Source organism: Telmatherina bonti (genome assembly GCF_933228915.1).
Source record: "Telmatherina bonti genome assembly, chromosome: 4".
NCBI classification, from domain to species: domain Eukaryota; kingdom Metazoa; phylum Chordata; class Actinopteri; order Atheriniformes; family Telmatherinidae; genus Telmatherina; species Telmatherina bonti.
In genome coordinates, this window is record NC_136622.1 from 37709348 (window position 1) to 37721323 (window position 11976).

The following is an 11976-nucleotide window of genomic DNA, read 5'->3' on the forward strand; positions in this document are numbered from 1 at the left end:
TTCAGGAAAGACGTGATTAGTGCTACTTGCGCTAATTCCATCTCCTTCTCCTTCAGTCGTCGTTACAGCACTTGGTGTCTGGTTATAGCTTCTTTGCTCTTGTATGCCATCTCTGCCCTCTCCTCCAACCAACGTCTCTGCCGCTCTTGTTCTCTTAGGAGCTCCTCCTTCTCGTTGAGGGCATCTCTAGCTTCTTTGTCCAGACGACTGCACTTCTCATCCACTAGCGTTCCAAAATCTGCCTTTGCACTTCTGCTAGTTCCATGCGCTTTACTTGTTCCTCCAGCATGGCACTCTGTAGCTCAGTTAGCGCCCCTGTAATAGACTTCTGAGTAAGCGAGTAAGCGCCATCTTGGCTTCTCGCTCTGCTACGATGAGCGGATGTGGAGGACTGGGATGACTGTGCCTTTGCAGAAAGTGGCTCATTAACTAGAACTGTCTCTCCAGGATAGGTGTAGCTGTAGGCAGGTGTAGTTGTAGGCAGGTGTAGCAGTAGACAGGTGTAGCTGTAGGCAGGTGTAGCAGTAGACAGGTGTAGCTGTAGGCAGGTGTAGCAGTAGGCAGGTGTAGCTGTAGGCAGGTGTAGTTGTAGGCAGGTGTAGCAGTAGACAGGTGTAGCTGTAGGCAGGTGTAGCAGTAGACAGGTGTAGCTGTAGGCAGGTGTAGCTGTAGACAGGTGTAGCTGTAGGCAGGTGTAGCTGTAGACAGGTGTAGCTGTAGGCAGGTGTAGCTATAGACAGGTGTAGCTGTAGGCAGGTGTAGCTATAGACAGGTGTAGCTGTAGGCAGGTGTAGCTGTAGACAGGTGTAGCTGTAGGCAGGTGTAGCTATAGGCAGGTGTAGCTGTAGACAGGTGTAGCTGTAGGCAGGTGTAGCTGTAGGCAGGTGTAGCTGTAGACAGGTGTAGCTGTAGACAGGTGTAGCAGTAGACAGGTGTAGCTGTAGGCAGGTGTAGCAGTAGACAGGTGTAGCTGTAGGCAGGTGTAGCTGTAGACAGGTGTAGCAGTAGACAGGTGTAGCTGTAGGCAGGTGTAGCTATAGGCAGGTGTAGCTATAGACAGGTGTAGCAGTAGACAGGTGTAGCAGTAGACAGGTGTAGCTGTAGGCAGGTGTAGCTGTAGACAGGTGTAGCAGTAGACAGGTGTAGCTGTAGACAGGTGTAGCTGTAGGCAGGTGTAGCTATAGGCAGGTGTAGCTGTAGACAGGTGTAGCAGTAGACAGGTGTAGCTGTAGGCAGGTGTAGCAGTAGACAGGTGTAGCTGTAGGCAGGTGTAGCTGTAGACAGGTGTAGCTGTAGGCAGGTGTAGCTGTAGACAGGTGTAGCAGTAGACAGGTGTAGCTGTAGGCAGGTGTAGCTGTAGACAGGTGTAGCAGTAGACAGGTGTAGCTGTAGGCAGGTGTAGCTGTAGACAGGTGTAGCAGTAGGCAGGTGTAGCTGTAGGCAGGTGTAGCTGTAGACAGGTGTAGCTGTAGGCAGGTGTAGCTGTAGACAGGTGTAGCTGTAGGCAGGTGTAGCTATAGACAGGTGTAGCTGTAGGCAGGTGTAGCTGTAGACAGGTGTAGCTGTAGGCAGGTGTAGCTGTAGACAGGTGTAGCAGTAGACAGGTGTAGCTGTAGGCAGGTGTAGCTATAGACAGGTGTAGCAGTAGACAGGTGTAGCTGTAGGCAGGTGTAGCTGTAGACAGGTGTAGCAGTAGACAGGTGTAGCTGTAGGCAGGTGTAGCTGTAGACAGGTGTAGCTGTAGGCAGGTGTAGCTGTAGACAGGTGTAGCTGTAGGCAGGTGTAGCTATAGACAGGTGTAGCTGTAGGCAGGTGTAGCTATAGACAGGTGTAGCTGTAGGCAGGTGTAGCTGTAGACAGGTGTAGCTGTAGGCAGGTGTAGCTATAGACAGGTGTAGCTGTAGACAGGTGTAGCTGTAGGCAGGTGTAGCTGTAGACAGGTGTAGCTGTAGGCAGGTGTAGCAGTAGACAGGTGTAGCTATAGACAGGTGTAGCTGTAGACAGGTGTAGCTGTAGGCAGGTGTAGCTGTAGACAGGTGTAGCTGTAGGCAGGTGTAGCTATAGGCAGGTGTAGCTGTAGACAGGTGTAGCAGTAGACAGGTGTAGCTGTAGGCAGGTGTAGCTGTAGGCAGGTGTAGCTGTAGACAGGTGTAGCTATAGACAGGTGTAGCTGTAGACAGGTGTAGCTATAGACAGGTGTAGCTGTAGACAGGTGTAGCTGTAGGCAGGTGTAGCAGTAGACAGGTGTAGCTGTAGGCAGGTGTAGCTATAGGCAGGTGTAGCTATAGACAGGTGTAGCTGTAGGCAGGTGTAGCTATAGGCAGGTGTAGCTATAGACAGGTGTAGCTGTAGGCAGGTGTAGCTATAGACAGGTGTAGCTGTAGACAGGTGTAGCTGTAGGCAGGTGTAGCAGTAGACAGGTGTAGCTGTAGACAGGTGTAGCTATAGACAGGTGTAGCTGTAGACAGGTGTAGCAGTAGACAGGTGTAGCTGTAGGCAGGTGTAGCAGTAGACAGGTGTAGCAGTAGACAGGTGTAGCTGTAGGCAGGTGTAGCAGTAGACAGGTGTAGCTATAGACAGGTGTAGCTGTAGACGGGGAAGGAGAAGTCCAGGTATGGTTTGAGGAAAACCAGGTGTTTCAGGAAGAGGGAAGGGATGGTTATGTAGGCCAGGAAGTCTTAGTGGGAGCTGATCCAGAATCCTGGAAGGTAAATCCTTAAAAGGAAGAAGTTGCACAGATTTTAACGACAAAAGATCTCACAGAGTTACAGAGAGGGCTTGGAGTTACCATGACGATTACCACTCAGGCTCTGAAGAACTGGCAGCAGACTCCCTTTATCCTCCACTGATGAGCTGGAGGAGAAACAGGTATGCAGCCAACACCTGTTGGAGATTCCACCTTCCTGCAGAAGGCACACTGGCAGACGGTCTCTGGTGGATGGTCTCTGGTGGAAGGTCTCTGGTGGAAGGTCTCTGGTGGAAGGTCTCTGGTGGATGGTCTCTGGCAAACGGTCTCTGGTGAATGGTCTCTGGTGGATGGTCTCTGGAGAGCCCGGCCACCCTGCGGAGGAAACCCATTTCAGCCGCCTGTATACGAGATCTGGTTCTTTCGGTCACGACCCACAGCTCATGACCATAGGTGAGGGTAGGAACGTAGATCGACTGGTAAATCGAGAGCTTCGCCTTCTGGCTCAGCTCTTTCTTCACCACGACAGACCGGCGCAGAGTCCGCATTACTGCAGACGCCGCACCGATCCGTCTGTCGATCTCACGCTCCATCCTTCCCTCACTCGTGAACAAGACCCCGAGATATTTAAACTCCTCCACTTGAGGCAGTACCTGACTCCCGACCCGGAGAGGGCAATCCACCCTATTCCGGCTGAGGACCATGGTCTCAGATTTGGAGGTGCTGATTCTCATCCCAGCCGCTTCACACTCAGCAGCGAATCGCTCAAGCGAGAGCTGGAGATCGCGACCAGATGAAGCCAACAGGACCACGTCATCCGCAAAAAGCAGGGACCCAATCCTGAGGCCACCAAGTCGGATCCCCTCAACACCTCGGCTGCACCTAGAAATTCTGTCCATATAAGTTATGAACAGAATCGGTGATAAAGGGCAGCCTTGGCGGAGTCCAACCCTCACCGGAAATGGATCCGACTTATTGATCAATGTATCTATTTAAATAAAACACCTTTCTAGAACATATACAGAAAATAATCATCACCAACATGTAAATGATCAAGTTTTACATAAATGTAGAATGAAATGAATTAAAATGAATATTAAAGTACTGATCCACATGTCTTCTGCTGGAAAGAGGCTTCCAGCTTCCTCACGCCTCCTCACGCCTCCTCACGCCTCCTCACGCCTCCTCACACCTCCTCACGCCTCCTCACGCCTCCTCACCCCTCCTCACACCTTCTCACGCCTCCTCACACCTCCTCACACCTCCTCACGCCTCCTCACGCCTCCTCACACCTCCTCACCCCTCCTCACGCCTTCTCACGCCTCCTCACACCTCCTCACACCTCCTCACGCCTCCTCACGCCTCCTCACGCCTCCTCACGCCTCCTCACGCCTCCTCACACCTCCTCACGCCTCCTCACGCCTCCTCACGCCTTCTCACGCCTCCTCACACCTCCTCACACCTCCTCACGCCTCCTCACGCCTCCTCACGCCTTCTCACGCCTCCTCACACCTCCTCACACCTCCTCACGCCTCCTCACGCCTCCTCACACCTTCTCACGCCTCCTCACACCTCCTCACACCTCCTCACGCCTTCTCACGCCTCCTCACACCTCCTCACACCTCCTCACGCCTTCTCACGCCTCCTCACGCCTTCTCACGCCTCCTCACACCTCCTCACACCTCCTCACGCCTCCTCACACCTCCTCACACCTTCTCACGCCTCCTCACACCTCCTCACACCTCCTCACGCCTTCTCACGCCTCCTCACGCCTTCTCACGCCTCCTCACACCTCCTCACACCTCCTCACGCCTCCTCACGCCTCCTCACACCTTCTCACGCCTCCTCACGCCTTCTCACGCCTCCTCACGCCTCCTCACGCCTCCTCACACCTTCTCACGCCTCCTCACACCTCCTCACACCTCCTCACGCCTCCTCACGCCTCCTCACACCTTCTCACGCCTCCTCACGCCTCCTCACACCTCCTCACACCTCCTCACGCCTCCTCACACCTCCTCACGCCTCCTCACGCCTCCTCACACCTCCTCACACCTCCTCACGCCTCCTCACACCTTCTCACACCTCCTCACACCTCCTCACGCCTCCTCACGCCTCCTCACACCTTCTCACACCTCCTCACACCTTCTCACACCTCCTCACACCTCCTCACACCTCCTCACGCCTCCTCACGCCTCCTCACGCCTTCTCACACCTCCTCACGCCTCCTCACGCCTCCTCACACCTCCTCACGCCTCCTCACACCTCCTTCAGATCATTATCCTTCCCAACGCTCTCTGGCCTCCGGACCTGAAGACTCTCATCTCCTGGAGATTCAGAACCAAACGACTGGTGTTTCCTGGAACTTAGTAGAAGTAGAAGTCAGTTTGGAGGTCTGGAGGGGTCTGGTGGGGTCTGGTGGATTCTGGTGGGGTCTGGTGGATTCTGGTGGGGTCTGGTGGGGTCTGGTGGGGTCTGGTGGATTCTGGTGGGGTCTGGTGGGGTCAGGTGGATTCTGGTGGGGTCTGGTGGGGTCTGGTGGGGTCTGGTGGATTCTGGTGGGGTCTGGTGGGGTCAGGTGGATTCTGGTGGGGTCTGGTGGATTCTGGTGGGGTCTGGTGGATTCTGGTGGGGTCTGGTGGGGTCTGGAGGGGTCTGGAGGGGTCTGGTGGGGTCTGGTGGATTCTGGTGGGGTCTGGTGGGGTCTGGTGGATTCTGGTGGGGTCTGGTGGGGTCTGGTGGGGTCTGGTGGATTCTGGTGGGGTCTGGTGGATTCTGGTGGGGTCTGGTGGGGTCTGGTGGGGTCTGGTGGATTCTGGTGGGGTCTGGTGGGGTCTGGTGGGGTCTGGTGGATTCTGGTGGGGTCTGGTGGGGTCTGGTGGGGTCTGGTGGATTCTGGTGGGGTCTGGTGGGGTCAGGTGGATTCTGGTGGGGTCTGGTGGGGTCAGGTGGATTCTGGTGGGGTCTGGTGGGGTCTGGTGGGGTCTGGTGGATTCTGGTGGGGTCTGGTGGGGTCAGGTGGATTCTGGTGGGGTCTGGTGGGGTCTGGTGGGGTCTGGTGGATTCTGGTGGGGTCTGGTGGGGTCAGGTGGATTCTGGTGGGGTCTGGTGGATTCTGGTGGGGTCTGGTGGATTCTGGTGGGGTCTGGTGGGGTCTGGAGGGGTCTGGAGGGGTCTGGTGGGGTCTGGTGGATTCTGGTGGGGTCTGGTGGGGTCTGGTGGATTCTGGTGGGGTCTGGTGGATTCTGGTGGGGTCTGGTGGGGTCTGGTGGGGTCTGGTGGATTCTGGTGGGGTCTGGTGGGGTCAGGTGGATTCTGGTGGGGTCTGGTGGGGTCTGGTGGGGTCTGGTGGATTCTGGTGGGGTCTGGTGGGGTCAGGTGGATTCTGGTGGGGTCTGGTGGATTCTGGTGGGGTCTGGTGGATTCTGGTGGGGTCTGGTGGGGTCTGGAGGGGTCTGGAGGGGTCTGGTGGGGTCTGGTGGATTCTGGTGGGGTCTGGTGGGGTCTGGTGGATTCTGGTGGGGTCTGGTGGGGTCTGGTGGGGTCTGGTGGATTCTGGTGGGGTCTGGTGGGGTCAGGTGGATTCTGGTGGGGTCTGGTGGATTCTGGTGGGGTCTGGTGGATTCTGGTGGGGTCTGGTGGGGTCTGGAGGGGTCTGGAGGGGTCTGGTGGGGTCTGGTGGATTCTGGTGGGGTCTGGTGGGGTCTGGTGGGGTCTGGTGGATTCTGGTGGGGTCTGGTGGGGTCAGGTGGATTCTGGTGGGGTCAGGTGGATTCTGGTGGGGTCTGGTGGATTCTGGTGGGGTCTGGTAGGGCCTGGTAGGGTCTGGAGGGGTCTGGTGGATTCTGGTGGGGTCTGGTGGGGTCTGGTAGGGTCTGGTAGGGTCTGGAGGGGTCAGGTGGATTCTGGTGGGGTCTGGTGGGGTCTGGTGGGGTCTGGTGGGGTCTGGTGCGGCCTGGTGGGGTCTGGTGGATTCTGGTGGGGTCTGGTGGGGTCTGGAGGGGTCTGGAGGGGTCTGGTGGGGTCAGGTGGATTCTGGTGGGGTCTGGTGGATTCTGGTGGGGTCTGGTGGATTCTGGTGGGGTCTGGAGGGGTCTGGTGGATTCTGGTGGGGTCTGGTGGGGTCTGGTAGGGTCTGGTAGGGTCTGGAGGGGTCTGGTGGATTCTGGTGGGGTCTGGTGGGGTCTGGTAGGGTCTGGTGGGGTCTGGTGGGGTCTGGAGGGGCCTGGTGGGGCCTGGTGGGGTCTGGAGGGGTCTGGTAGGGTCTGGTAGGGTCTGGAGGGGTCTGGTGGATTCTGGTGGGGTCTGGTGGGGTCTGGTAGGGTCTGGTAGGGTCTGGAGGGGTCTGGTGGATTCTGGTGGGGTCTGGTGGGGTCTGGTAGGGTCTGGTGGGGTCTGGTGGGGTCTGGTGGGGTCTGGTGCGGCCTGGTGGGGTCTGGTGGGGCCTGGTGGGGTCTGGAGGGGTCTGGTGGATTCTGGTGGGGTCTGGTGGATTCTGGTGGGGTCTGGTGGGGTCTGGTGGGGTCTGGAGGGGTCTGGAGGGGTCTGGAGGGGTCTGGTGGGGTCTGGTGGGGTCTGGTGGATTCTGGTGGGGTCTGGTGGGGTCTGGTGGGGTCTGGTAGGGTCTGGTGGGGTCTGGTGGGGTCTGGTGGGACCTGGTGGGGCCTGGTGGGGCCTGGTTGGGTCTGGTGGGGTCTGGTGGGGTCTGGTGGGGTCTGGAGGGGTCTGGTGGGGTCTGGTGGGGTCTGGTGGGGTCTGGTAGGGTCTGGTGGGGTCTGGTGGGGTCTGGTGGGGCCTGGTGGGGCCTGGTTGGGTCTGGTGGGGTCTGGAGGGGTCTGGAGGGGCCTGGTGGGGTCTGGTGGGGCCTGGTGGGGCCTGGTGGGTCCCGTCCTCCATCCACACCCCTCACTGGACCCCTGGTCTCGTCCAGCCCCCACCAACCTCAGAGGGAACAGCCTGAACGGGACAGCAGCCCACCATGAAGATACACTGACCCCCCACCAGGACGTCAAGATGATGAGCTGAGTGTCTTCAGGGGAAGTCCTCTGCATGCAGCATGGTGTCCAGGAGGTTTTACAGTCTCACCTTACTTTCAGTAAAACTGATGATTGATATTCATGTCTGAGAAATGTGTCAAAACCACGTTCATCTGGTGGTTTCACCAACATGACCAGCTGTCTGCTTTCTGTCCACTGGACTCCAGGAACCTCCACAGTCCCGAGGGGGACAGATGGATGCCACATGGTCTGCAGCCATGTCCTGGAGCTTCTGGAAGCTCTTCCTCAGAGTCCCACTGAGGATCCGACCTGGAGGACACAAGGTGTGAATATGTCTTTCAGCATCGGAGACGACGGACGGCGGCTTCGTGTGGAGGTCGCAGGTCAGGTGAGGGTCTGAACGCATGCAGAGGTTGGTGGCTGTTGAGTCGGAGAAGGTGACCCCGGTGTCGGTTGACGGGGGTCCCAGCTAAGATGGCCTCTGAGGTTTAGTGTCTGTGCAGCTTTATCTCCTCCAGGCAGCATGATGATGTGCAGAGGGGACGTGATGTCCAGCTGGGCGTCCAGTGAAAGGACATGCCATGCTGAGGCCATGAACAACCCAGACATGGACTCAGCGGAGAAGACTGATCCCAGACTGACGGTTGACAGCAGATGGAGACTTCCCCCGACGGAGCCAGTCGTCCACAGAGCGAGACGGGTGCTGAGTATGACGTGGGATTTTTGGTTTAGGGTTAAAACAGAAGAACTGATGTTTTTTTTTTTTTGTTTTGTTTAACATTTTCACAAATTAAACTTTGATGTTTGGAAGTTTATAAAGTAATAAATCTTTACAGCAGTTTAGAAACATTTACACAGCGGAGCTGAAACTTCAGTCTGAGATGTGAGCCGACAAACTGAAAGCGAAAGTGGAAGGACTCCTCTCTGCTGCCCCCTGCAGGCGCAGGTCAGAACCAACATGGAGACAAACCAGACTCATACTGAGAACATTTAGGCTGAAATGAGTCAAATCAGACGGCAGGAAGAAGCTGGAAATCCAGCAGAAACTCCACAGCTTGCCTCCAAATCCTTCTTACAGATCCAGAATGATTAAACATGAAGTAATGCTGCATTTCATGTCTTTCATTTCCCCTGAAAGTCTGTTTCCATGCTGCTGTAATGCTTTTAATTATTCCATGTAAAGCACTGTGAATGGACCTGACTGTGAAATGTGCTTCACAAATAAACCTGCCGCATCTTGGAATGTGTAAAACCATCAAAGTAATCCGAGGAATAAACACACACACATATTGATCTTAAAACTTGGACGTATGCTCCACATAGCCGGCAAAACAAATCTGGAGATTTGAAGATTTGGTTGGATGGAAGATCTTTGCAGTCTTGGGATCAGGTGTTTTTGATGACGATCCTCCTGAATTCTGACCAAACCTGAAGAGACAACCAGAAAATAAAACAAGTTTCTCAACCGGCCACACTGTCTAGCTTTACATGCAGTTCTGTGATTACCCGTCTCTGCTGGAACAGAGCTCGGCGATGCGTTGATCTCCAACATGGCCGCCATCAGATCCTCCATCAGAGTCTCTCCATCATCTCTGGGACACAGCGGCCTTGTTAGTGCCGACCCACGTCACACACCCACTCTGCTGACCTGCCTGTTGTCTTCAGTAAAAACCACGCCACACCGTTTAGCGCCGCATTCCCACATTCTGCCAAGAGTCAGCAGACTTCAGCGTCTTGCTGTCGGCATCCAGGTGGTCTACTGACCGCGTGTCTCCATGTTTTCTGGTTGTTTGTGCAAACCGAGCTCAAAACGCTGAAGTGTGTCGCAAAGCGGCAGTCCCCACGGTCTCCGTCCCTGTGTCCAGAACCGTCCCTGTGTCCAGAACCGTCCCTGTGTCCAGAACCGTCCCTGTGTCCAGAACCGTCCGTGTGTCCAGAACCGTCCCTGTGTCCAGAACCGTCCGTGTCTCCAGAACCGTCCCTGTGTCCAGAACCGTCCGTGTCTCCAGAACCGTCCCTGTGTCCAGAACCGTCCCTGTGTCCAGAACCGTCCGTGTCTCCAGAACCGTCCCTGTGTCCAGAACCGTCCGTGTCTCCAGAACCGTCCCTGTGTCCAGAACCGTCCCTGTGTCCAGAACCGTCCCTGTGTCCAGAACCGTCCGTGTCTCCAGAACCGTCCCTGTGTCCAGAACCGTCCGTGTGTCCAGAACCGTCCCTGTCTCCAGAACCGTCCGTGTGTCCAGAACCGTCCGTGTGTCCAGAACCGTCCCTGTGTCCAGAACCGTCCCTGTGTCCAGAAACGTCCCTGTGTCCAGAACCGTCCCTGTGTCCAGAAACGTCCCTGTGTCCAGAACCGTCCCTGTGTCCAGAACCGTCCGTGTCTCCAGAACCGTCCCTGTGTCCAGAACCGTCCCTGTGTCCAGAACCGTCCCTGTGTCCAGAACCGTCCCTGTGTCCAGAACCGTCCCTGTGTCCAGAAACGTCCCTGTGTCCAGAACCGTCCGTGTCTCCAGAACCGTCCCTGTGTCCAGAACCGTCCCTGTGTCCAGAAACGTCCCTGTGTCCAGAACCGTCCGTGTCTCCAGAACCGTCCCTGTGTCCAGAACCGTCCCTGTGTCCAGAACCGTCCGTGTCTCCAGAACCGTCCGTGTGTCCAGAACCGTCCCTGTGTCCAGAACCGTCCCTGTGTCCAGAAACGTCCGTGTCTCCAGAACCGTCCCTGTGTCCAGAACCGTCCCTGTGTCCAGAACCGTCCGTGTGTCCAGAACCGTCCCTGTCTCCAGAACCGTCCGTGTCTCCAGAACCGTCCATGTGTCCAGAACCGTGCCTGTGTCCAGAACCGTGCCTGTCTCCAGAACTGTCCGTGTCTCCAGAACCGTCCATGTGTCCAGAACCGTCCGTGTGTCCAGAACCGTCCCTGTCTCCAGAACCGTCCGTGTGTCCAGAACCGTCCCTGTGTCCAGAACCGTGCCTGTCTCCAGAACTGTCCGTGTCTCCAGAACCGTCCATGTCTCCAGAACCGTCCGTGTGTCCAGAACCGTCCGTGTCTCCAGAACCGTCCATGTGTCCAGAACCGTGCCTGTCTCCAGAACCGTCCGTGTCTCCAGAACCGTCCCTGTGTCCAGAACCGTCCATGTGTCCAGAACCGTCCGTGTCTCCAGAACCGTCCATGTGTCCAGAACCGTCCCTGTGTCCAGAACCGTCCGTGTCTCCAGAACCGTCCCTGTGTCCAGAACCGTCCGTGTCTCCAGAACCGTCCATGTGTCCAGAACCGTCCGTGTGTCCAGAACCGTCCGTGTGTCCAGAACCGTCCCTGTCTCCAGAACCGTCCCTGTGTCCAGAACCGTGCCTGTCTCCAGAACTGTCCGTGTCTCCAGAACCGTCCATGTCTCCAGAACCGTCCGTGTGTCCAGAACCGTCCGTGTGTCCAGAACCGTCCCTGTCTCCAGAACCGTCCGTGTCTCCAGAACCGTCCATGTGTCCAGAACCGTCCCTGTGTCCAGAACCGTGCCTGTCTCCAGAACTGTCCGTGTCTCCAGAACCGTCCATGTCTCCAGAACCGTCCGTGTGTCCAGAACCGTCCGTGTCTCCAGAACCGTCCATGTGTCCAGAACCGTCCGTGTCTCCAGAACCGTCCATGTGTCCAGAACCGTCCGTGTCTCCAGAACCGTCCCTGTGTCCAGAACCGTCCCTGTGTCCAGAACCGTCCATGTGTCCAGAACCGTCCGTGTCTCCAGAACCGTCCATGTGTCCAGAACCGTCCGTGTCTCCAGAACCGTCCATGTGTCCAGAACCGTCCCTGTGTCCAGAACCGTCCGTGTCTCCAGAACCGTCCGTGTGTCCAGAACCGTCCGTGTGTCCAGAACCGTCCGTGTGTCCAGAACCGTCCCTGTGTCCAGAACCGTCCCTGTGTCCAGAACCGTCCGTGTGTCCAGAACCGTCCCTGTGTCCAGAACCGTCCGTGTCTCCAGAACCGTCCCTGTGTCCAGAACCGTCCGTGTCTCCAGAACCGTCCCTGTGTCCAGAACCGTCCCTGTGTCCAGAACCGTCCGTGTCTCCAGAACCGTCCCTGTGTCCAGAACCGTCCCTGTGTCCAGAACCGTCCCTGTGTCCAGAACCGTCCGTGTCTCCAGAACCGTCCCTGTGTCCAGAACCGTCCGTGTCTCCAGAACCGTCCCTGTGTCCAGAACCGTCCCTGTGTCCAGAACCGTCCGTGTGTCCAGAACCGTCCCTGTGTCCAGAACCGTCCGTGTCTCCAGAACCGTCCCTGTCTCCAGAACCGTCCGTGTCTCCAGA